General features: G+C 39.3%; 1 protein-coding gene across 4 annotated transcripts in view; it reads left to right on the top strand.

The window, feature by feature from the left end:
- DPP6 (dipeptidyl peptidase like 6) overlaps positions 1-25,612 on the top strand; it is a 1,193,304-nt gene that overhangs the window by 718,020 nt on the left and 449,672 nt on the right. The gene's annotated exons all lie outside the window — the stretch shown is intronic.

Raw genomic sequence — 25,612 nt, 5'->3', positions numbered from 1 at the left:
CGACTCAAAACAAACACACAAAAAAACAAATAATTCAATTTAAAAATAGGCAAAGGATTTAAAGAGACATTTCTCCAAAGAAAGACAAATGGCCAAAAAGCATATGAAAAGATAGTCAATATCGTTCAGCCTCAGGATGAATGAAAATCAAATCACAGTGAAATACCACTTCACACCCACTAGGATGATTATAAGAACCAAACACAAACAAAAAAAAGGAAAATAATAAGTATTCCCAGGATATAGAGAAATGGAAACCTTCTTACATTACTAGCAGAAAGATAAATTGGAAAATAGTTCAGTAGTTCTCCTAAAAGTTAAACACAGAGTTACCATCTTACCTAGTAATTCTACTCCTAGGTATAGACTCAGGAAAGCTGGAAACATATATTAATATAGAAACTAGTATATGAAGTTCATAACAGCATTATTCATAATAGCCAAAAAAGTGAAAACAACTCAAATTTTTTTTTTTTTTTTTTTTTTTTTTTTTTTTTTTTTTTTTTTTTTTTGAGACGGAGTCTCGCTCTGTCGCCCAGGCTGGAGTGCAGTGGCCGGATCTCAGCTCACTGCAAGCTCCGCCTCCCGGGTTTACGCCATTCTCTCGCCTCAGCCTCCCGAGTAGCTGGGACTACAGGCGCTCGCCACCTCGCCCGGCTAATTTTTTGTATATTTTAGTAGAGACGGGGTTTCACCGTGTTAGCCAGGATGGTCTCGATCTCCTGACCTCGTGATCCGCCCGTCTCGGCCTCCCAAAGTGCTGGGATTACAGGCTTGAGCCACCGCGCCCGGCCAACAACTCAAATATTAATCTCCCAGAGAATGGGTAAATAAATGTGATGTGGCCGGGGGCGGTGGCTCACGCCTGTAATCCCAGCACTTTGGGAGGCTGAGGCGGGTGGATCACAAGGTCAGGAGATTGAGACCATACTGGCTAACACAGTGAAACCCCATCTCTACTAAAACAAAACAAAACAAACTAGCCAGGCGTGGTAACACGTACCTGTAGTCCCAGCTACTCGGGAGGCAGAGGCAAGAGAATAGCTTGCCCTTTGTCAGATGAGTAGATTGCAAAAATTTTCTCCCATTCTGTAGGTTGCCTGTTCACTCTGTTGGTAGTTTCTTTTGCTGTGCAGAAGCTCTTTAGTTTCATTAGATCCCATTTGTCAATTTTGGCTTTTGCTGCCATTGCTTTTGGTGTTTTAGACATGAAGTCCTTGCCCATGCCTATGTCCTGAATGGTATTACCTAGGTTTTCTTCTAGGGTTTTTATGGTTTTAGGTCTAACATTTAAGTCTCTAATCCATCTTGAATTAATTTTCGTATAAGGAGTAAGGAAAGGATCCAGTTTCAGCTTTCTACTTATGGCTAGCCAATTTTCCCGGCACCATTTACTAAATAGGGGATCCTTTCCCCATTTCTTGTTTTTGTCAGGTTTGTCAAAGATCAGATGGCTGTAGATGTGTGGTATTATTTCTGAGGGCTCTGTTCTGTTCCCTTGGTCTATATCTCTGTTGTGGTACCAGTACCATGCTGTTTTGGTTACTGTAGCCTTATAAATAGCTTGAAGTCAGGTAGTGTGATGCCTCCAGCTTTGTTCTTTTGGCTTAGGATTGTCTTGGCAATGCAGGCTCTTTTTTGGTTCCATATGAACTTTAAAGCAGTTTTTTCCAATTCTGTGAAGAAAGTCATTGGTAGCTTAATGTGGATGGCCTTGAATCCATAAATTACCTTGGGCATTATGGCCATTTTCACAATATTGATTCTTCCTATCCATGAGCATGGTATGTTCTTCCATTTGTTTGTGTCCTCTTTTATTTCACTGAACAGTGGTTTGTAGTTCTCCTTGAAGAGGTCCTTTACATCCCTTGTAAGTTGGATTCCTAGGTATTTTACTCTCTTTGAAGCTATCTGACAAAGGGCTAATATCCAGAACCTACAAAGAACTCAATCAAATTTACAAGAAGAAAACAAACAATCCCATCAAAAAGTGGGCAAAGGATATGAACAGACATTTCTCAAAAGAAAACATTCATATAATCAACAGACACATGAAAAAATGCTCGTCATCACTCACCATCAGAGAAATGCAAATCAAAACCACAATGAGATACCATCTCACACCAGTCAGAATGGCAATCATTAAAAAATCAGGAAACAACAGGTGCTGGAGAGGATGTGGAGAAATAGGAACACTTTTACACTGTTGGTGGGACTGTAAACTAGTTCAACCATTGTGGAAAAACAGGGTGGCGATTCCTCAAGGATCAAGAACTTGAAATACCATTTGACCATAGTTATGCTGCTATAAAGACACATGCACACGTATGTTTATTGTAGCAGTATTCACAATAGCAAAGACTTGGAATCAACCCAAATGTCCATCAGTGACAGACTGGATTAAGAAAATGTGGCACATATACACCATGGAATACTATGCAGCCGTAAAAAAAGATGAGTTCGTGTCCTTTGTAGAAACATGGATGCAGCTGGAAACCATCATTCTCAGCAAACTATCACAAGAACAGAAAACCGGCCCGGCGCGGTGGCTCAAGCCTGTAATCCCAGCACTTTGGGAGGCTGAGATGGGCGGATCATGAGGTCAGGAGATCAAGACCATCCTGGCGAACACGGTGAAACCCCGTCTCTACTAAAAATACAAAAAACTAGCCGGGCGAGGTGGCGGGCGCCTGTAGTCCCAGCTACTCAGGAGGCTGAGGCAGGAGAATGGCGTAAACCCGGGAGGCGGAGCTTGCAGTGAGCTGAGATCTGGCCACTGCACTCCAGCCTGGGCGACAGAGTGAGACTTCGTCTCAAAAAAAAAAAAAAAAAAAGAACAGAAAACCAAACACCGCATGTTCTCACTCATAGGTGGGAATTGAACAATGAGATCACTTGGACACAGAAAGGGGAATATCCACACCGGGTCCTATTGTGGGGAGGGGGTAAGGAGGAGGGAGAGCATTAGGAGATATACCTAATGTAAATGACGAGTTAATGGGTACAGCACATCAACAAGGCACATGTATACATATGTAACAAACCTGCACGTTGTGCACGTGTACTCTAGAATTTAAAGTATAATAATTAAAAAAAGCAGCCACCCTCAGCCCTATTCTTCACTCCGCCCAGAAGCAAACATGTTTCAACTCTTGTAGCTTGTTCTATTTGAATTATAATGTTACTGATTTTTCAGTTTTAGCAGTTATCTATTGTTTTTAGTTACTGAAGTTTAAGATTTAACTCATACCTCTTGTCTCAAACACCTACATATGTATTTCTGATCCCCTAGCTGCCCACTGTATTTTCATTGTAATTTTGGTTAGATGAGTGCTTCTCACTTCTGGCTGTACATTAGAATCACTAGCAAACTTGAGTGAACAAATCTAGATACGTGAGACTCACCGTCACAGATTCTGCTTTATGTATTTTGGGGAGGATCCTGGGTATCTGTGTTTTTAAAAAAGTTTTCAGTTGCTTCTAATGTGCAGCCAGGTTTGAGAACCACTGAGTAAATAATAAATAAATCAGTATTTATTATGACTGTGGAAATGCTTTGTATAGCTGAGCTATGTAGTAAGTCATTACTTTTCCTTTCTTGCTCATATTCCCCCCCACCCCCCCCCCCCAAAAAAAGAGAGAGAGAATAGCTTGAACCTGGGAGGTAGAGGTTGCAGTGAGTCGAGATGGCACCACAGCACTCCAGCCTGGGTGACAGAGCTAGACTCCATCTCTAAATAAATAAACAAATAAATACTTGTGATGTAACCATACAACAGAATACTCCTCCGCTATAAAAAGGAATGAAGAAGTGATCCATGCTGTAACACGAAGTAACCCTGGAAACGTCATGCTCAGTGGAGGAAGGCTGGCATAAAATGCCACATATTGTATGATTTCAGAATAGGCAGATCCCTAGAGATAGAAAATAGATGTGTGGCTGCCAGAAGCTAGAAGCGGGGAGAAAATGAAACGATTGCTAACAGGTATGAAATTTCTTTGAAGGGGAATAAAGAAATTATTCTGGAATTTGACAGTGGTGATACATGTATGACTCTGTTAATATTATATATTTTAAACACACTGAATTGTGTACATTAAAAAAGATGAATTTTATGACATGTGAATTTCATCACCATTAAGCTGTGAGTTTAATAAAAAGATGAGAAAGCTGTTGGGGGAAGAAAAGTGTAACCTGGCCACAAAAGTGCCAGACATACTAAATTGCCTTAAAAACTTGTCTAACCCCAAAGAGGCTTCAGTAGCAGTTCTGGGAGAGACAGTGTTGCAGTCTCCTGCGTGAGTGAGCTTCGTGAATGGACCACAGTTGCTTGGAACACTCAGGCTGAGGATTCAATCCAATGCTTCAGTGCCCAGGAAACAGATCCTTTCACCTGTTGAAATCAGATGACCAGGGTTTAGAGGGGTTGGGGGAGGAACTGCAAAGCCAATCCTCATTTTGTTTTATGGTGGTGGTGCTGATGATCTCCCATGGCTGGGGACTTTAACCACTACATATTTCTAATTAATATAGAGGAACTCAAGTTTTCCTCAGGGTCTGTGGAGCACGTGTTTCTGCCTCTGCTTTTCTTTGAGCAGAATTGCGCTTGGGGTAAGAATGTGATTGCTGCAGATTCGGTCTCATGGTTGTCTGGCACTCCCTTTGGGACTTAGACAGCAGTGGTGTCTAGTGGTTTGCAGTTACCCCCACCTTCCAAGGTGCATGTGAACATTCATGTTACCCAGGTCCGAGGGCTGTCACGAGTGTCACTCAAGAGTGGAATAAGGCTGGGCGCGGTGGCTCACGCCTGTAATCCCAGCACTTTGGGAGGGCAAGGTGGGCGGATCACGAGGTCAGGAGATCAAGACCAGCCTGGCCAACGTAGTAAAACCCCATCTCTACTAAAAATACAAAAATTAGCTGGGTTTGGTGGCAGGTGCCTGTAATCCCAACTACTCAGGAGGCTGAGGCAGGAGAATGTCTTGAACCCGGGAGGCAGAGGTTGCAGTGAGCCAAGATCGTGCCACTGCACTCCAGCCTGGTGACAGAGCAAGACACTGTCTCACTAAATAAATAAATAAATGGAGTGGAATTAAATGGCTGCCTGGAGCTTCTTACACAGAAATGTCCACAGCACAAAGCGGGTTGAGAACCGAGTCCTGGGACCCTGTCCTCCAAGATCAACTTCAGGCCTGGCAAGCAGTAGCCCTGCGTCTTCTCCACTCACAGGGGGTAGTGGCAGGCCTCCTCCCTCCAGTGCAGCAGCTGACCCTGCCAGCATCTGCATTCAGTTCTTTTGCAGCGGATGCAACCACAGCAGCCTCTCCTCCCCAGTAAACAGAGGATGCAGTCACTGGGAACTCTTCTCCCTCCACACTGAGGGCCAGTTGTCAGGGGCAACTGCTCCTGGAGGGGCTCTAGTGAATGGCCGAATTCCAGAGAAGGCTTTGAAGAGAGGACTTTGCTTTTCTTTTTCCATCACAATACACATGCAGCTGAGCCTTGCTTCACCTTTTGGTTCTGCTGGGCTTTCGTGGGTGCTGTTTGTGTCTCTGGGCTGTGCTGCCCTGGGACTGGGTGTCCAAGGTGTAGGCCTCTCCCACAGGGCTGCACAGTGAATGTTGCACCGCTGCTCCCACATCGAGGCCTGACTGCATCCACTCTCCTGCAATACAGCAATGGCTTGTATTTTGGCATCAAATTCCATCAGGCCGAGGAGGTATCAAATCATTCAACCTGCCACTAGCTCCAGAGCGGTCTCGAATTCAGTAATGCACAGAGCAGTGTCACCTCGACTGAGAACGCCTGCCAACAGAGCCAACACGAATGATCCCAGCTAGGAGCTGAGAACTCCGTGCTGAGTGCCAGACAGAATGTGGAAAGAGAAGATACCAGTGTTCCCCATGAAGCTGAGTCCACGTAAAGACAATACATGTGCAAGGAGAATTCCACAGAAGTGTTATCATTAAGCAAAAATAAAAGTCAAAGGCAGGGTGTGATGGAGGCCTGTGGAGTTGTGTAGATAGCGGAAATGCTGACCTAGAGGACTGAGATCCTCACCAAGGCAGGAGTGGCTTCCACCAGTCAAAGTGAAAGATGAGAATCAGTCTTCAACGGTGGAGAATCCAAATCGTGACAGTCACACTTTGGATATGTTTGCACACAGTGTTGAGTGCATTCCTACCCAACATTGCTTCCATTTTGGTAGCTTTAGTTAGAAATTGTAATATGTGCTTTTTAAAAAAAAAAAAAAATAGTGTTTTTCAAGTATTACCAGTCTTGTATTCTAGTTTATTGAGACTCAGAGTACAGTACCTGCTTTCTACTTAATTAGAAAATCCATTCCGAACCCACTTGATTCAGTCATTTTGTGAAAATGGTTCCTGGTACCCAGGGGCCCCCTTGCCACCCTGGTGAGAAGAATCTCACGCGCGTGGTGGAGTGTCCTCTTGATGACGCAGACCTGGAAGGGCCTCATGGTAATCACTCTGAACAAGGCATCTTGTCCTGAAGTGCAGTCTAATTATCACCAGTTATGCACAATTTATGTTTTAGAAATCAAATTAAAGTGTTTAAGGCAATCTTGGTTCCAAAGGGATTTACCACATGAGAATGTGTCCTTTTCAATTTTGTCATTCATGTCTCCCTTGCTGGTCTATGCTCTTTTCTAAATTTCTTCTCTTTGGAATAATAGGCTCGATGTTACATTTTTTATTTTCAGATATTAAATATGTGTCTGTCTACAATAGGCCATGCACAGTGTATGCCTTTTGTTAGCAGCTACAGTTCTCACATTCTGATGGAAACGCTGTGACCTTCTCCAGTGCCACAATCACTCATGTGGGAGTCGGAAGCTCCAGCAGAATCAGATTTGCATGAAAACATCCCTGACACTTGGCTTTTATGGAAACTCATATTAGAGCAGGTGGACAGTGGTTTGTGATGGAAACACTAGAACACTTTTAGGTGGTCCATCAATGAAAAGCCTTGGATAATTCAAAGTCATAGTGAAGAGAGGTTCTGGGTTAAGGGCAAGCACAGGTTATCAGAACACAAGAGTCATCAGTCTTTTGGGTAGTAATGTAACAGAGTTTTTTTATGGAATTAAAATGTTGTCACTATTTAATGTCTGTGACCACATTGCCAACCCTCACCTTATCTTTTTAAAATTCTTGAACAAATAATTTCAAAACATTTTATTGAAGGATATACATATAGGATATATATTATATATTTAAATATTATATAGAAATTAAATACATATGTATAAAAACATGTCAGTAAGCTATTTTTGAATTCTGATGAATTTTAAAACCAAACATGATTCTATAATCAGCATCCAGGCCAAAAAAGCAGAATGCAGCCAGCATCCCAAAAGCCCCCCAGACCTTTCCCATCATTAATCTCCTCAAGAGAAATCTCATTTCTGACATCACAGAGTAGTATTATGAATTTTTATATTCTTTGCATTTATGGCATAAATGTAATCATCTGGTATGTCTACTTTTATGCCTGCTTTTTTTCTATATGTTTGTGAGATTCATTGTTATGTTTTAGGTTGTACTGCTACCCAATTTTTAACCTATATTGGATTATCTTATCATAAAGTCCCACATAATCTCAATGAAAATTGCAAAATAGTTCAACAGTCATTTAATAGCCTTTGTGTATATGATAAAAAGTAAGGCATACCTCCTACTCTTTGCCTTGTAGAAATAGGTGGCTTGCTCCATATCTTTTGGGCATTTTCTCTCCGTTATGGCTCCTATATTAAATTCATTCCACAAATTCAACCTTGTTATATTCCATCTACTACCACTGACCATGCCCCAACCGTTTCATCATGGGAAGCACAGGTGGCTTGAGTGGGTCTTTGGGATTGTTCATTTGCCCTGGGGCGTCTGCTCTGTGAGTCCTGGGCTCCTCCGTGCCCGCTCACAGCCATCTGCAGCGGACTGACTAGGCTGGGGATGGTGTCTACTCTGATCATGAAACAGAAAGTTGTTTTGGCTCCTGCTGATGCGACCACTGATAATGTTTCTGCCCAAAGTTAACTTGTTAATACTAATCGAGACTGAGTGCTATAAATAGAGGCTGTAGATGATATTCATTATGATGGTCCAAAATATGGGAGAGGCCATTGAGAACAGGATGCATTCCTGGAAGGCTTCACAGAGAATGAGAAACTTTAAAAGATAGATCCAGTAGAGATGGAAGAAAACTGAGAGTGAAGGCCATGAAGCCTCGGGAGACACAGGACAGTCTGACTAGGAAGTTGTGGAGGGGCCAGGCATGGTCAGAAGTTAAGGGAGAATGAAAGGGGTGGTAGCCAATGGGGAGAGCCTGGAATGCACAGGGCCTGGATTTGAGATTGAACTCTAAATTTCTCCTACTGTTTACACTAGTGTCATAACCAGTTTCAGAATCTGATGAAAACTCTAAGTCATCTTATTGTTGGAAGGAAAGAAAGGGCATTGTGTGTGCATAGACACTTGGATATGTTATATTAATAGAAGGTTTGTGAACCTAGTCAGTCCATCCCAGGGCCATCTCAGGGATCTGCTTGAGCATCTATCTGAGGTCCAGGTGTTAATGTCTGTCGGCCAAAATATTTTTGTCTGTGAGTGACAGAGCAGCCAACTAAAACTGTTCCAGTTGCAGGTGTCTTTATTGTTTCACAGGACAAGTTTAGACATAGCCAGTCCAAGGCAGATTCAGTGCTCATGGATATTGTCAAGGGTCAGGCAGTCTCCATCTCTCTGCTGCCATCATCAGTATGTTGGCAACGTGGTTGTGAGGGCTTCACGCATCACTCGCTCACACGGGCAGGAAGGGATGGACGCATAAAGCTTAGCTTGTGCATCTCACTTCCTCCGTCATGGAGGAAATAGTTTTCTGAGTAGTTCCTTTCAGTTTCCTGGAGACAGCGTATTTGCTGTAACCATATTGCATGGCTACCTTCACTGGAGGGGGTTGGGAAAGCCCACCATTTGCAGGAGTCAGGCTCTGCTGAGTTGGAAGAAGGCAGAGAGGCCCTGGCTCTTGGGGAAGCAGCCTTCAGTGTCCACCACCACAAGCAAGACCCCTTGATTTGTGAAGTCCTTGAGGAATGTGGTCTACATTTCTTGAATGTGACCAGTGAATCTGAATCATTCTTTAAATTGAAACAAATCCAAAAGGAGGGAGTTCTGACAGATTCTCACAGAAGAAAGGATTAGGTTACATTGCTACTAACCCTATAGTGAGCTGCAAACTTGCAAACTACTGAAAAGTGGGTCCCTGGGAGCATCTTAACAGTCTCTCTTTTGACTTCCCATCATTAATTCTAGAAGGACCGCTAGGTGCATCTCGCTTATTTATGGAATCCTTACACTAAAGAGTCATTTTTCTAAAGGATGGCAGTAGATGCTTATTATTCATGCTCGCATTAATACTATAAGCTAAGGCAAATGGGTCTACATTCTTATCTATAAATGGGCACTTTTCAAGTGTTGCTACATTTTACATCCTATTTTAAAGGCAACCATGAAAATGAGTAAATCTTATGCTGGGTCCCTGGTTTCCTCCGGAGTCTCTTGCCTGCTATAGATGAGTGCCTCCTGGTCAGCTTCAAATTAACTTTAGGGACCTTAAGGGCCCTATTTTTACAAGCGATTGGCTCCTATATTAGTTGCTAGTTTAGTGAAGACTCTGGCAGTTCAGAACCAAAGGCAGCATTTCGGTTTAAGCAGAGTTACCATACCACGTCATGGTCTCATTGTCAGGAACACAGAAAGCTGTGATATAATAAAATCGGAGAAATGGAGAGCAATTCTATAAAATGAACGAGGCAGGTTGGGGAACTAGGTAGATGAAGTTCCAGATTGAAATGGTTCCAACTTCTCTGAACTCTTCACCTTAGGTCCTACTTGGACAACCATTGATCACATCTGCAGAAAAAATATGTAGATGCACTTTCTCAGATTGCTGCTTCATAATCTTCAAATCCCAGATATTCTAAATTGATTCTGAGCTTTTAAGTATGGCATTAAAATCACCAGAAGTTCAGTTAAGTGATAATTTGCAGGATCTCCTATTTAATCCGTTTCTTTCTTGCTTTTCCCCTACTCAGATTCTTCATGTTTTTCTTTTTCATTCAGTAAATGTATGATCATTGAATCCTCAGAGGATGCCTTTTAAAGTGGTGGGTTGGTTGGAAATGGGAGAAAGGCCTTGAAGGGTGTGGTAGGCTAAGAAATGGCCCCCCCACCCCCCAAAAAAGTCCATGTTCTAATCCTTGGATCCTGTTAATTTTTCCTTTTATGGCCCAAAGGAGGTCTTTTGTGGCTGCATTAAGCAACTGAAATGGAGGATTACCCTTAGTTATCCAATGGAACCTCAATGCAATCACATGTGTTCTTATAAGAAGGAAATAGAGGAAGATTTGACATAGACGAAAGAGGAAACGGCAATGTGACCACACAGGCAGAAATGGGAGGGATGTGGCCACAAGCCCAGGAATACCGGCAGCCCCCAGAGGCTGGAAGAGACAAAGAACAAATGTGATATGGTTTGGCTGTGTCCTCACCCAAATCTCATCTTGAATTGTAGCTCCCATAATCACCACATGTCATGGGAGGGACCCTGTGGGAGGTAATTGAACCATGGCGGTGGATTTTTTGTGCTAGTCTCATGATAGTGAATAAGTCTCATGAGGCCTGATGGTTTTATAAAAGGCAGTTCCCCTGTACACGCTGTCTTGCCTGCTGCCATGTAAGATGTGCCTTTGCTCCTCCTTTGCCTTCTGCCATGATTGTGAGGTCTCCCCAGCCATGCGGAACTGTGAGTTCATTAAACCTCTTTTTCTTTATAAATTACGCAGTCTCCGGTATTTCTTCAGAGCAGTATGAAAATGGACTACTACAAGATGCTTCCCCAGAACCTCCGAGAGCATGCAGTCCTGCTGACACTTGTATTTGGGCCCAGTGAAACTGATTTTAGACTTCCAGACTCCAGAACTGGGAAAGCGTGCTCTTCTGTTGTTTGAAGCCATCAAGTTTGTGGTCATTTGTTACAGCAGCCACAGGAGGCTAAAACAAAGGGAAATAAATGGCATTGCCACTTTTAAAGTGGCCATATCTTACAGGCAGGCAAAAGAATGCAGCTATGGAGAGATCAGAACTAGATGCTTAGAAGCCGTGTGCTAGCCCTTGGAAGACTATGAACTGGACAACAACTGTGCTGTGCACTGGCCTGTCTGCTCCTTCCCACCATTCACAGTGGGAGTCCATGCAGGGCTCCTAGCTCAGCTCTCTAGGGGACACCCCTGAGTTTCAAAAGGTGGTTCTTTACCATCTTCACTACCAAGAAAGAAAATGAAATTCACTCACAAGAAGATGCATTTTGATGTTTTTCAAAATTTGAAAGAAAGAGGAAGGAAGAGGAGAGGAAGAGGAAGAGGAATCTCCAGCATTGACTTAATTCTTTTTATTTTACATACATTCAATTAAACAGATTTAAGCTCCACTTACAGTCTATGTTATTAAATTAATGGAGATGGGAGATTAAATGAAGATCAATAAAAGAAGCCAATGAAATTCAAATTAATAATATACATTGTATTTGATAAATAATAATGATTTCTGAGACTAAGTCACCCCTTACAATGTGTAAAGGTATTTGCTACGTGTCACAAGTATTTTAGGTTTAGCATGCCTATTCTCATAGGCATCAGGTGGAGAATTGTCCCACCTGTTATTTCTCTATTGGGAGCACACTACACCTGTGTTTATACAGCAATCCAGTCATTTGGGAAGGTTAAATTATTAATAACTGACCTTGGTGTTGGTACATCATGAAGACACATACTGGTTTAGGCTCTCAATTCAGGTATGAGTATATGTTTATGATCAGAACATGACTTTATTAATTTTATTGCACAAATGATATGTATAAATAGAAAAAAGTAGACAGTAGACATATATTAAATTGGCTAGGCGTGGTGGCTCATCCTGTAATCCCAGCACTTTGGGAGGCTGAGGCAGGCAGATCACCTGAGGTCAGGAGTTTGAGACCAGCCTGGTCAACATGGTGAAACCCCATCTCTGCTAAAAGTACAAAAATCAGCCAGGTGTCATGGTGCATGCCTATAATATTTGCAATATTTTTTTCACTTTAATAAACTCTCTCATCAAATAATAAGTTGGTTTTTAAAATCAAAAACACATTTACAACATTCACTATTTCATTTTTTAATTTTTAATTTCTGTGGGTACGTAGTAGGTATGTATATTTATGGGACACATGAGATATTTTGATACAGGCATACATTAAATAATAAACACACCATGGTAAATAGGGCATCCATCTCTTCAAGCATTTGTCCTTTCTTTGTGTTATGAACAATCCAATTATACTCTTTTAGTTGTTTAAAAATGTACAATAAAGTATTGTTGACTATAGTCACCTTGTGCTATCAAATAGTAAATCTTACTCTTTCTAACTCTATTTTGTACCCTTTAACCATCTCCCTCTGCCCACCATCCACCACTACCCTTCCCAACCACTGATGACCATTGTTCTACTCCCTAGCTCCATGAGTTCAGTTGCTTAATTTTTGGCTCCCACAAATAAGTGAGAACATGCCAACTCTGTCTTTCTGTGCCAAGTTTGTCTTTCTTAAATTATTTCACTTAATATAATGACCTCCAGTTTCGTTCATGTTGTTGCAAATGACAAGATCTCATTCATTTTTTGTGGCTGAATAGTACTCCATTGTGTATACGAACCATATTTTCTTTATCCATTCATCTGTTGATGGACACTTGGGTTGCTTCCAAATCTTGGCTATTATAAACAGGTCTGCAACAAACATGGGAGTGCAGGTGTCTGTTTGATACACTGATTTCCTTTCTTTTGGGTACATACCTAGCAGTGGGATTGCTGGATCATATGGTAGTTCTGTTTTTAGTTTTTTGAGGAGCGTCCAAACTGTTCTCCATTGCAGTTGTACTAATTTACATTTTCATCAACAGTGTATGAGGGTTTCCTTTTCTGCATATCATTGTCAGCATTTGTTATTGAATGTCTTTTGGATATAAGCCATTTTAACTGGGGTAAGATGGTATCTCATTATAGCTTTGATTTGCATTTCTCTGATGATCAGTGATGATCATATACCTGTTTACCATTTGTATGTCTTCTTTTGAGAAATGTCTATTCAGATCTTTTGCCCATTTTTAATTGGATTATTAGATGTTTTCCTATAGAGTTGTTTGACCTCTTTATATATTCTGCTTATGAATTGCTTGTCAGATGGACAGTTTGCAAATATTTCCTCCATTCTGTGGGTTGTCTTTTAACTTTGTTGATTGTTTCCTTTGCTGCACAGAAGCATTTTAATTTGATGTGATTCCAATTGTCCATTTTTGCTTTGGTTGCCTTTGCTAATGGGGTCTTACTCAAGAAATTTTTACCCAATACAGTGTCCTGGAGAGTTTCCCCAATTGTTTTAGTAGTTTCGTAGTTTGAGGTCTTACATTTAGGCCTTTCATCCATTTTGATTGGATTTTTGTATACGGTCAGAGGGAAGGGTCTAGTTTTATTCTTCTGCATATGGACATCCAGTTTTTCCTTCATAATTTATTGAAGAGACTGTCCTTTCTCCAATATGTGTTCTTGGCAACTTTGTTGAAGATGAGTTCACTATAGGTATATGGATTTGTTTCTAGGTTCACTATTCTGTTCCATTGCTCTATGTGTCTGTTTTCATGCCAGTACCATGCTGTTTGTATTACTATAGCTCCGTAGTATAATTTCAGTATAAGTCAGATAATATGATTCATCCGGTTTTCTTCATTTTACTTAGAATAACTTTGGGTATTCTGGGTCTTTTGTGATTCCATGTAAATTTTAGGGTAGTTATTTCTATTTTTGTGAAGAATGTCATTAGTATTTTGATAGAGATTTCAATGAACCTGTAGACTGCTTTAGATAGTATGGAAATCTTAACATTGATTCTTATAATCCATTAACTTGGCAAATATTTTTACTTTGTATGTCTGCTTCCATTTCTTTCATCAATCTTTTATCATTTTTATTGTAGAGATATTTTACTTCTTTAGTAAGGTTAATTCCTGGGTATTTTATTTTATTTGCAGTGATTATACATTTCTTAATTTATTTTTCAGATTGTTCACCACTGGCATATAGAAAAACTACTGATTTTTGTATGTTGAGGTTATATCCTGCAACTTTGCTGAATTTGTTTATCAGTTCTAATTTTTTTTAGTGAAATATTTAGGTTTTTCCAAATATAAGATCACATTATCTACAAACAAGGATAATATGACTTCTTTTCCAGTTTGGATGCCCTTTATTTCTTTCTCTTGTCTGATTGTTCTAGCTAGGACTTCCAATAATGTATCAAATAATAGTGGTGAAAGTGGGCATCTTTGTCATGTTCCAGATCTTAGAGAAAAGGCTTTCCATTCAGTATAATACTAGCTGTGGGTCCGTCATATATGGCTTTTATTGTGTTGAAGTATGTTCTTTATATACACAGTTTTTTGGGGGTTTTTAAATCATGAAGATATGTTGAATTTTATCAAATGCTTTTTCAGCATCAATCAAAATGATCAAATGTTTTTTGTCCTTCATTCTGTTGATATGATGTATTAAATATCACATTGATTATTTTGTATATGTTGAACTCCTTGCATCACTGGGATAAATCCCACTTGGTCATGGTGAATGATCTTTTTAACGTGTTGTTGAATTTGATTTGCTAGCATTTTGCTGAGGATTTTTGCATCAGTGTTCATCAGGGATGTTGGCCTGTAGTTTTCTTTTTAAAATGTGTCTTTGTTGGTTTTGGTACCAGGGTATTACTGGCCTTGTAGAATGCATTGTGGAAGTATTTCTTCCTCTTCTATATTTTGGAATAGGTTGAGTAGGACTGGTATTCGTGTTTCTTTAAATGTTTGGTGAAATTCATCAGGTCCCAGGCTTTTCTATGTGAGGAGACTTTTTATTGTGACTTTGGTATTGTTACTTGTTATTGGCCTGTTCAGGTTTTGGATTTCTTCATGGTTCAATGTTGGTAGGTTGTATGTATCTAGGAATTTGTTCATTTCTTCTAGTTTTTCCAATTTATTGGCATATAGTTGCTCATAGTAGCTTCTAATGATCCTTTGAATTTCTATGGTATTGATTGTAATGTCTCCTTTTTCATCTCCTATTTTATCTATTTGGGTCTTCTTGCTTTTTTTCTTAGTCTGGTTGAAGGTTTGTCAATTTTTTTAATCTTTTCAAAGAAATGACTTTTTGTTTTGTCAATGTTTTGCATTATTTTCTTCCTTTCAATTGCATTTGTTTCTGCTCTAATCTTTACTATTTATTTTCTTCTACTAATTTTACTTTGCCTTGCTTTTCTTGTTTTTAAAAAATGCATCATTAGGTTGTTTATTTGAAGTGTTTCAAGTTTTTCTGCCTTTTGATGTGGGCATTTATAGCTGCAAACTTTCCTTTTACTACTGCTCCCACTGTATCCTCTAGGTCTTGGTATGTCATGTTTCCATTATCCTTTGAAGACATTTTTTCATTTTCTTTTTAATTTATTCATTGACACACTGATCATTCAGAAGCACCTTTTAAATTTCCATGTGTTTGTGTAGTTTCCAAAATTCCTCCTGTTATTGATTTCTAGTTTTATTCTATCATGGTCAGGGAAGATACTTGATACAGTTTCACTTTTTGAATGTTCTAAGACTTATTTTGTGACCTAACATATGGTCTGTCCTTGAGAATGATCCATGTGCTCAGAAGAAGAATGTATTTTCTGTAGCCATTGGATTAAATCTTCTGTAAATATGTATTAGTTCGGTTTGGTCTACAGTGCAGAGTAAGTTCAATGTTTCTTTGTTGATTTTCCGTGTGGATGATCTGTCCACTGATGAAAGTGGCATTTTTAAAGTCTCTAGCTATTATGGTATGGGAGTCCATAGCTCTCTTTAGCTTTAATAATATTTGCTTTATATATCTCAGTACTTCAGTGTTGGGTGCATATATATTTACAACTGTTATAACCGCATGCTGAATTGACCACTTTATCATTGTATTATGACCTTCTTTGTCTCTTTTTGTAGTTTTTGTCATGACATCTATTTTGTTGGATATAAAATAGCTACTCTTGCTCTTTTTTGGTTTCCATTGGCATGGAATGTCTTTTTCCATCGCTTTATTTTAAGTCTGTGTGTCTTTATAGGTAAAGTGTGTTTTGTGTAGGCAACAAACAAATCATTGGGTCTTTTGTTATCCATTCAGCCACTTTATGGCTTTTGATGTATGTTTGTTTACATTCAGGGTTATTATTGATAAGTAAAAACTAACTCCTGCCATTTTGTTGTTTTCTGATTGTTTTGCAGTCTTCTCTTTCTTCTTACCTTTTTTCCTGTATTCCATTTCATGAAGGTGATTTTATCTGGTGGTATGTTTTAATTTCTTGCTTTTTACTTTTTGTGTATGTGTTGTTTGTTTTTTTGATTTCAGGTTACCATGAAGTTTGCAAATAATATAACCCATTATTTTAAACTGATGACAAGTTAATACTGATTGCATAAACAAAAAAACTAACAAGCATAGAGAAAACCAATAAAAAGTATACACTTTATCCATTTTTTAACTTTTTGTTGTTTCTATTGGTATCTTCTTGTACTGTCTATGTCTTGAAAAGTTTTTGTAGTTATTATTTTTGATCAGTTCATCTTTTAGTCTTTCTACTCAAGATATGAGTTGTTAACACATCCAAGCTATACTGTTAGAATAGTCTGTGTTTTTCTGTGTAGTCACTATATGGAATTTTGCACCTTCAGACGACTTCTTATTGCTCATGTACATCCTTTTCTTTCAAATTGAAAAATTCCCTTTAGCATTTATTGTAGGAGAGGTCTGAGATTGATGAAATCATTCAGCTTTTGTTTGTCTGGTAAAGTCTTTATTTCTCCTTCATGTTTGAAGGATATTTTCACTGAATATACTATTCTAGGATAAATGTTTTTTTCCTTTCAGGGCTTTAAATATGCCATGCCACTCTCTCCTGGCTTGTAAGGTTTCTACAGAAAAGTCTGCTGCCAGAGGTTTTGGAGCTCTATTGTATGTTATTTTTCTCTTGCCACTTTTAAGATTCTTTCTTTATCCTTGACCTTTGAGAGTTTGATTATTAAATGTCTTGAGGTAGTCTTCTTTGGGTTAAATCTGCTTGTGTTCTATAACCTTCTTATACTTGAAGATTGATATCTTTTTGTAGATTTGGGAAGTTCTCTGTTATTATCCCTTTGAATAAACTTTCTATGTCTCTCTTTCTCAACCTCCTGATTCAGCCAACAACTCTTATATTTGCCCTATTGAGGCTCTTTTCTAGATCTTGTAGGCATACTACATCCTTCTTTATTCTTTTTTTGGTCTCTTCTGACTGACTGTCAGGGGTGGGGGACAAGGGGAGGGATAGCATTAGGAGAAATACCTAATGTAGACGATGGGTTGATGGGTGCAGAAAACCACCATGGCACATGTATACCTATATAACACACCTGCACATTCTGCACATGTATCCCAGAACTTAAAGTATAATATAAATAAATAAATACAGAATGTCATTTTTCACACTTCTGGAGGCTGGAAGTCCAAGATCAAGGTGCCAGCAGGGTTGGTTTCTGGTGAATTCTCCCTTCCTGGCCTGCAGACCTCACCTTCTTGCTGTATCCTCTCCCTACTTTTTCTCTGTGAGTGCACATATGTGTGCATGAAGAGAGGAAAAGAGAGTTCTTGTTTCTCTTCCTCTTTTTTAAGTACACTAGTCCTACCAGATTAGAGCTTCACCCTCTTATCTCATTTAACTTCAGTTTCTTCCTTAAAGGCTCTATCTCCAAATAGAATCATATTGGGGGTTAGGGCGTCAACATATGGATGTGTTGGTAGGTACAATTGAGTACATAATACCCATGCACATAGACTCTTTGGGATGGCCCTGTCTTACCTAACATTTCTGTTCTCTGACCCCCAAAGATTCACGTCCTTCTCATATATAAAGCACATTCATTTACTCCACCCCAAGGTCCCCAGAAATCTCAACCTGTTATAGTATCAACTCAAAGTCTGTGATCTCATCAGTTCAGAGTTCCCAGATTTTAATATTGAAATCATCTGAATGAGTTTTGAGTAGGCCTCTGGGCATACTCCATCCAAAGCACAATTCATCTCTACAGTGGGTCTGAGAAACTGGAGAGGAAAACACAGTAGTGGGACAAGTATAGAATGACAGTTATAGACATTCTTGTTCAAAAAGGGGGAAAAAAGGAGTCACTAGTTCCAAACAACTTCCCAATTCAGTTGGGAAACTGCATTAGGTTTACAGGTTTGGGAATAGTATCCTGGGGCTCTCAGGTCTGCCGTCTGGGAGTCATCCTTCTTCTTCATGAATGGCAGCTTGAGCTTGTAACTGAATAGTTTTATAAGCATGTTTTCTGCCTGATAATTTTGGGGGTCTAATATGGTTTGGTTCTGTGTTCCCACCCAAATCTCATGTCAAATTGTAATCCTAACATGTTGAATGAGAGGCTGGTGGGAGGTGATTGGATCATGGGGGTGGTTTCTAATGGTTTAGCACCATCCCCCTAGTGCTGTCTTGTGATAGAGTTCTCAGGAGATCTGCTTGTTTAAAAGTGTGTGGCACCTCCCTCTTTGCTTTCTTTCTCTCCTGTCACCATGTCACAAGGTGCTTGCTTCCCCTTTTCCTTCTACCACAATTGTAAGTTTCCTGAGGCCTCCCCAGCCATGCAGAACTGTGAGCCAATTAAACTTCATTTCATTATAAATTACCCAGTCTCACGTAGTTCTTTACAGCAGTGTGAGAATGGGCTAATACAGAGTCCAACAACCTTTATTTGTTTCATGTTCCCTCTCTCCTTTTCAGACCAAGCTGGCAATGTTTCTACAGATATAAACTCTTAAGAATCTGTGCATCTTCTATGTATGTCATGGGAATTCATTCCATTAGACAAGTGGCTCTTCCCTAGGATTCTTCTAGATACTTTCGTCTCTATGTTTGGCTTCTGCTGAGAGAGATTTGGGGTCTGTGAATCACACATTTAAGCTCTTCAAAGGGCCTTTTGTGTGACTGAATATTTACCTTTTGCTCTTTCAAGGTATTAGCAAAAGTTTTTCACCCATTCTCTCAGGATGGCAGTATCTTTCTTGACAGTGAATCTCTTAATTTCAGCATTTTTTATAATCTGAATAAAGTGACACATTTCTCCAAAGAAGATATAAAAATAACCAGTAAGTGCATGAAAAGATGCTCAACATCATTAGCTTGTAATATTATTCATCTATAAAAAGGAATGAAGTACTGGTACATTCTGTACATATTACAACATAGATGAACTTTGAAAACACAAGGCTAAGTGAAACAAGCCAGTCATGACAAAATGCATATTGTATGATTCCATCTATATTAAATGTCCAGAATAGCCAAATGTTTAGAGAGAAAGAAGATTTTTGGTTGCGAAGAGCTGAAGAGAGATGTGGGGGAATGGGGAGTGCTGCTAATTGTTATGCTAATCTTTTGGGGGTAATGAATATGTTCCAGATTTAGGTCAGTAATGGTGCACAACTCTGTGAACATACTAGAACCATTGTATTGTAGATTTTAAATGGCTAAGTTTTATGGTATGTAAATTTTATCTCTAATAAAGGTGTCAAGAAAGGAATAAACTAGGTAGGGAAACATATCAACCTATCCACATATGTGAAGTCACAGGTGCCTAATGGCTGTTACTCACTAAAGCAAACAGGCAGCTGAATATATCTTAAGATTTCAGTTTATTTCCTAGATCTAAAAGAATGGAGGTAAGAACATGAAGAGAGAATGAATACCTTTGATGTATTTGATTTAGAAGCTTAAAATAAAGCATAACTACAATTTCTTAGTTCATAAGATGTGCTGAATAATGCTGATGACTTAGTTTCTACAATTTCAATAAAAAGTATTATGTGACTAATTTTGGTATTATGCTACCAGTTTTCTTAGATGATTTGAAGACATGTGAACTTGTAAGGAAAAGCTTTTAAGATAAATTAGTATCTCTGTGAGACTTTTTATAGACATAAGTCTGGAGTATAACCATAAATAATATACTTTAGTAACACAAAGACTGCATTACAAAAAAGTAAGCAGAAATACAAGCAAAGGCACAGATTTTTAAAACAAATGCTTTCTTCATTCAAAAGAAATGGACTGAACATCTGTTTGCCAGGCCCCTTGGAGAGATGAAGTCGCAATTCCTAACTAAAACAGGAAAGGAAAATATCAAGCTAGTATGGGAAATAGACTTGAAAGCAAATAACTAGTTCATTGATAGTAGCTCCTGGTGGCAGAAAAGAAAACATGATCAACTTTCAAAAAGTAAAACACCCACACACATTGTAAAGAGGTATTGACTGTACATTTTCTTGTAGCTCCTCTAGCATCACTCAGGCAAAATTATTTAATGCAATTCTTATCCCAACAATAGTTATTTCATTTCTTACATTCGGGGTTGGATGGTTCTAGAGAGAATTCTTCAGAGAAATATATTTTTATGTATTTTTGAGTAAATCTCACTCTTTGTAAGGAGAGAGAGTGTTCCCCTGACTCACAGCTGCTGCCGTGGCTTCCTTCCATCTCTGGGGTTTTTGTGTATGGATGAGATGTTACCATCTCAGCTCTGACCTATGGATTCATATGGTGAACAATCTGCCAGTGGGACAGTTTAATTCAGGATTCAGTCGAAATACCCAAGGTTCATATGATGATTTGCAGACATGCTACCTGGTTTTAAATTTTATTGTTTCTAATCTCTTGATGGTATAGCATGATATAAATTTATTCTTTCATTATGATAAGACTCTACCAAGGAAATGGGAGTAGCACCTACAACACATAGCATGGATTCTATCTCTTTTACTTTAAGAAAAAAGAAAGCAATATAATTGAAAGTCTTGTTCCAGCATCCACAGGGCCTGACACAGGGTACTCAATCAATAAATATGCTGGCAGAACTAAATGATGTGTTTCCTGTGTTCTCATTGAGCTTTTTCCTTGTTACTTAGCAGCATCTGTGTTAGGTCCATTGCTGACGGAACAGGATGCAGTGGTTTATTTTTAAGCAAAAGTGATCTCATTGGAATTTGTGAATTAATGGTATAGACGTTGGAAAACGGACAGCTTCTTTGATTTCCACCTGTTTTTGTGAAGTGTTGGTAAGGAAGCAAACAAATAGTATCCATTTTGTAGGAATAACATACAAATTGTTCTAAATACAAAGAGTACTTTACTCTGAGCCTCAGCTTGGGGGTCTGTCTCCCCTGTAAAGCTAGCCCACCAAGCCCTTGTCTCCTTTGAGTTTTGAAAATACCTAATGCTTGACATCTGCCAACCGATTCCTCTCACATCTTTGGAAGAGTCATTTATCTCTCAGTAGCTCAGTGTAACTTTCCTTCCTCCTTGTTATGGTGAGGATCAAGAGAAATAATAAATATCATTGCACTTGGAAGACGATAAAGCACTTTAGAGTTGTCAGTTATTCCAAATTGCTCACAAAAGCAGAACCTTACAGAAGGTCTTGGACTCTTCTGGGTAGGTTTTCTTTGTTATCAAGCTGAGTTTGTCGGTAGCTCACCTCTACTTGCAGGAATTGCATGCCCCTCCAGCAGCTATGCTCGGGTGATGGGATTTATTTCTAGTTTTCTGGTATTAAAATATTTAGAGAAGGAGTTCCAAAGGGTTCTCCAGGAATTTTACTATTTAACAAATATCTAAGGAAGGGAAAGGAGGCTGAGAAATTTGCATTACACATTGGCCTTCGTAAAGAATAACTACATCACTACAGATTTCAGCATGCCTTTATATGCTGGTGAGCTAACCAGGCCAAGTCAGTTTGCAGTGCCATGGAGTTTTCTATAATATATCAAGCTAAAGGCTGGAAGGAACTTTATTTTTTCATTTATCCCTGAATTGCCTTTGGGACGAAATCCAAACAGTGAAAGCCACTGCCCCTTCTTGTATCGCCAACTTTATGTTGCCTTCCAGTTTAAGAAGGAAGATTGAGCACAGAAATGTTCCTTGTTTTGATGGCAAGCATGTAGAAGTGACAGCAAAATAAATAACAAAAAACATAGCTACAGCCGGGCATGGTGGCTCACACCTGTAATCCCAGCACTTTGGGAGGCCGCGGTGGGGAGATCACCTCAGGTCAAGAGTTCGAGACCAGCCTGGCTAATATAGTGAAACCCCGTCTCTACTAAAAATATAAAAATTAGCCAGGCTTGGTGACAGGTGCCTTTTATCCCAGCTACTCAGGAGGCTGAGGCAGGAGAATCGTTTGAATGTGGGAGGCGGAAGGTGCAGTGAGCCAAGATTGTGCCACTGCACTCCAGCCTGGCTGACAGAGCATGACTCCATCTCAAAAAGCAAACAAACATATGTAAGAAACCTGCCCATTTTACACATGTACCCTAGAACACAAAGTATAATAATAATAAAAAAGCAAACAAAAGCATAGCTGCTGCTTTCTCAAAAACAAGAGCAGGAGTTCTTCACATACCTGGATTGAAAAGGAAGGCATCCTCACAAGAAGGAACAGGTAAAAACCTACAGCAGGAGAGAAGGCCAAATTTCCGTCATCCTCAAGTCACAGAGACTGAAGTCAGGCACAACAGGAGGGCTTGGAAGGTTGGTTTTCATGAGAGACCAGGGGTACATGGAGCCCCTGCCTGAAAATGGGGTTTGTGGTCAGAAGGCCTCAGAACACATCACCCATTTGGGGGAAAGGGCTCCAGCCCAAATGGTCACCTAAGACTTAGTTTAGAGCTGTTACCTAGACAGAATCTCAAAACTGCCTGAGGACCATCCAACCAGAGGCCTCTCAAAACCCAGAACACTTGTAAGACAGAAGCTTACGACCAAGAACCACAAGGCATCTGCAGAAAACATCCCCCTGTGAAGCAGAAACTGACCCAACACACCTGAAAACCAAAATCCAAAGAAATTTAAATCAATAGGGAAAACAGAAAATGATATTTTAGATTTTTCAAAGAACTATGACTCTACTAAAGAAGCATGAAACTATAAAATATGAATAGATGATCTTGAAAAGGTTATTTAGACATATTAGATATTAAAATGTAATTATTTTAAATTTAAATCCTTAGTTGGGTAATAGAATAGTCTAGGTGTATTAAAATATTGACAATTAGGAGACTGCACTGAAGAAATCATCCAAATACTCCCAGAGGCATAAAAAGGTAGAAAAACTTAAGAAAAAGCCCGAGGTGTGGGGACTGACCTAGAAGCTCTGGCACAGCCCAGCTGGGATTCTGGAAGGAGGGGACCAAATGCTGGAGGAGTCATATTTTATGAGATAATTATTGGTAGTACTCCTGATGTGAAGAAAGGTAGTCTTTCAGCTGAAAATATTACTGACTGTTAAGTAGAATTTTTAAAGAAAATCCACAAGTGGGCATTTTCTAATGGAATATCAGAATATCAAATACAATGAGAGAATCTCCCTCCCCTCTAGGAATTTCCTGTTCACACTGTCTGCCAATGCTGATGCCAACACACACAATCTCCTGAAAATACTGCATCCACCAACATCTTCCTGCCCTTACGATCCTTCCTAGCTTGAATGTTTTTCTCTCTCCTTTATCTTGGCTAGTAGCCTCTTTCCTTCAGCAAGTTCTCCTGGAATCCCTCCCACTTTCTTATTTAATAGTCTGCTTCCATATTAGCAGGACAAGCCCTGTTCCTCTTGGTACCATCCCTGCTGTGTTCTGGTCATTCGTTCCACTTTGGCACCACTGCTCTGTGAGCTTGTATAAGGCCTTTCTCTTCTTCAGGGCTCAGCGTGGTTTGTGGAATGTGGCAGTCACCTGTGCCTGTCATTATCTCAGATGATTTTGGGAATGAATCAAACCATAAACCAATGAATTAGATATCAGTTGAATGTGCAAATGAGCCATCTAGGTCCAGAGAGGCCAGCAGTGAGTCTCTTAAGGAGACAGAGCTAATTAAGGACAGAGTCATGTCCTGGCTTGAATGGAACACTTTTAATAGCATATAACATAAGACTCCACCACATACTTTCCCTATATAGAAGTCTTAAGTGTTTTAAAAATATTTTTAAAAAACAAATAAAATTACAGTTTTAAAAATAAAATACATGTATAAAAAGAAAGATTTTCAGAAAGTGAATACATTGCCTTTTCATCTTTTATTTCCAAAGTCTGTTTAAATGGCAGTCTTACATGCTTTTTCTTATGAGACACATAGATACCTTAAGTTGTGTGGTTAGAATCATTCTTGAATAGTGAAGTTTAATCAGATAAAATGTAAATTTTATCATGATTATTTATTTTCTGACCATGTATTTAAGAATGTCTCAGAAAGTTTTAGACTTCTTAATTGTAAGATCAGAGTGTAACTTTATTAGATCGATGTCTAGTAATTTTTAAAATTCTCATTTATTGTCGTGTATATGGAAGTGTGTCATGTTTGAAGCCCTGTGCCTTTTCGTGGGGCTGCTTCATCCACACCTAGAAAGCTCCTAGAGCGAAGAAAAAACTTGGTTTGGTTTAATGTGCTATGTTCAGCACCCAGGATAGCTCCATATACAGTCAAGTCTCACAATAAGGCCACCTTGAGTCGCAGCATTCTGTAATTTTCAAAAGACTGCTAACCACAGTAACCCTATTTGATATTCAAGAGATCAATCAATGCACAAAGGAATACATGACTTTTCTGACAACTTCAGTAATTTGCCAACATCCAGACCCAAAAGGAAGAAACCAAAAGTGACATAATAAAACACATGCAATGTACTAGGGTCCTAGAAGCTTTGAATATTTTATTTAGAGATTATTTATTCCTATATGTTTATGTAATCCTAACAAAATTTCTTTCTGTTTTTCTAACCTGCCAGAGAGTTCAAAACAGAAAATTAAAAGAGGCAAATGGGGGCAACCTGCTCGGGTCCCCTTCCACACTATGGAAGCTTTATTCTTTCATTCTTTGCAATAAATCTTGCTGCTGCTCAAAAAAAAAAAAAAAAAAAGGCAAATGGTTCTGTCAAGGTCAAGAACAATAACAGTCGAAAAACTGTAACAGCCAGAAATTGAAACAAGAAACAGACATACCCACCAGACACTGAAATACAAAAGCACACAGATCTAGAGCCACTGAATGTGGAATGCACACAGACCCTGAATGTGGAATGCACACAGACATAATGCACCTCAATTAGCACCAAGATCACCCCACATAACAGCACAACAGGAAACTGTTGAAATGAGAACTGGAAGTCTTTGAAAAAAAATGTGCAATGGTATTTAGCATCTTGTATTTAAGAGGGCAGGGAAGTAAATAAGCATCCTAGGTAGATAATACCCATCAGATATGGTCAAGTTAATATACAGAGGAGTTTCTTATTAGTATCACAGAAGTGGAGGTGGTGGAATGGCCTGGCCTGTAGGCTCACAGGTCAGGCAAGCTGACAGCCCTGTGTCTTTTCAAAGTCGGTAAGTGGATTTTTGTGCTTC

The sequence above is a fragment of the Trachypithecus francoisi genome, unplaced genomic scaffold, assembly GCF_009764315.1.
Source record: "Trachypithecus francoisi isolate TF-2019V2 unplaced genomic scaffold, Tfra_2.0 Lachesis_group4, whole genome shotgun sequence".
Lineage (NCBI taxonomy): Eukaryota > Metazoa > Chordata > Mammalia > Primates > Cercopithecidae > Trachypithecus > Trachypithecus francoisi.
The sequence above is the reverse complement of the archived record's forward strand: the minus strand, read 5'-3'. Positions and strand labels throughout refer to the sequence as shown.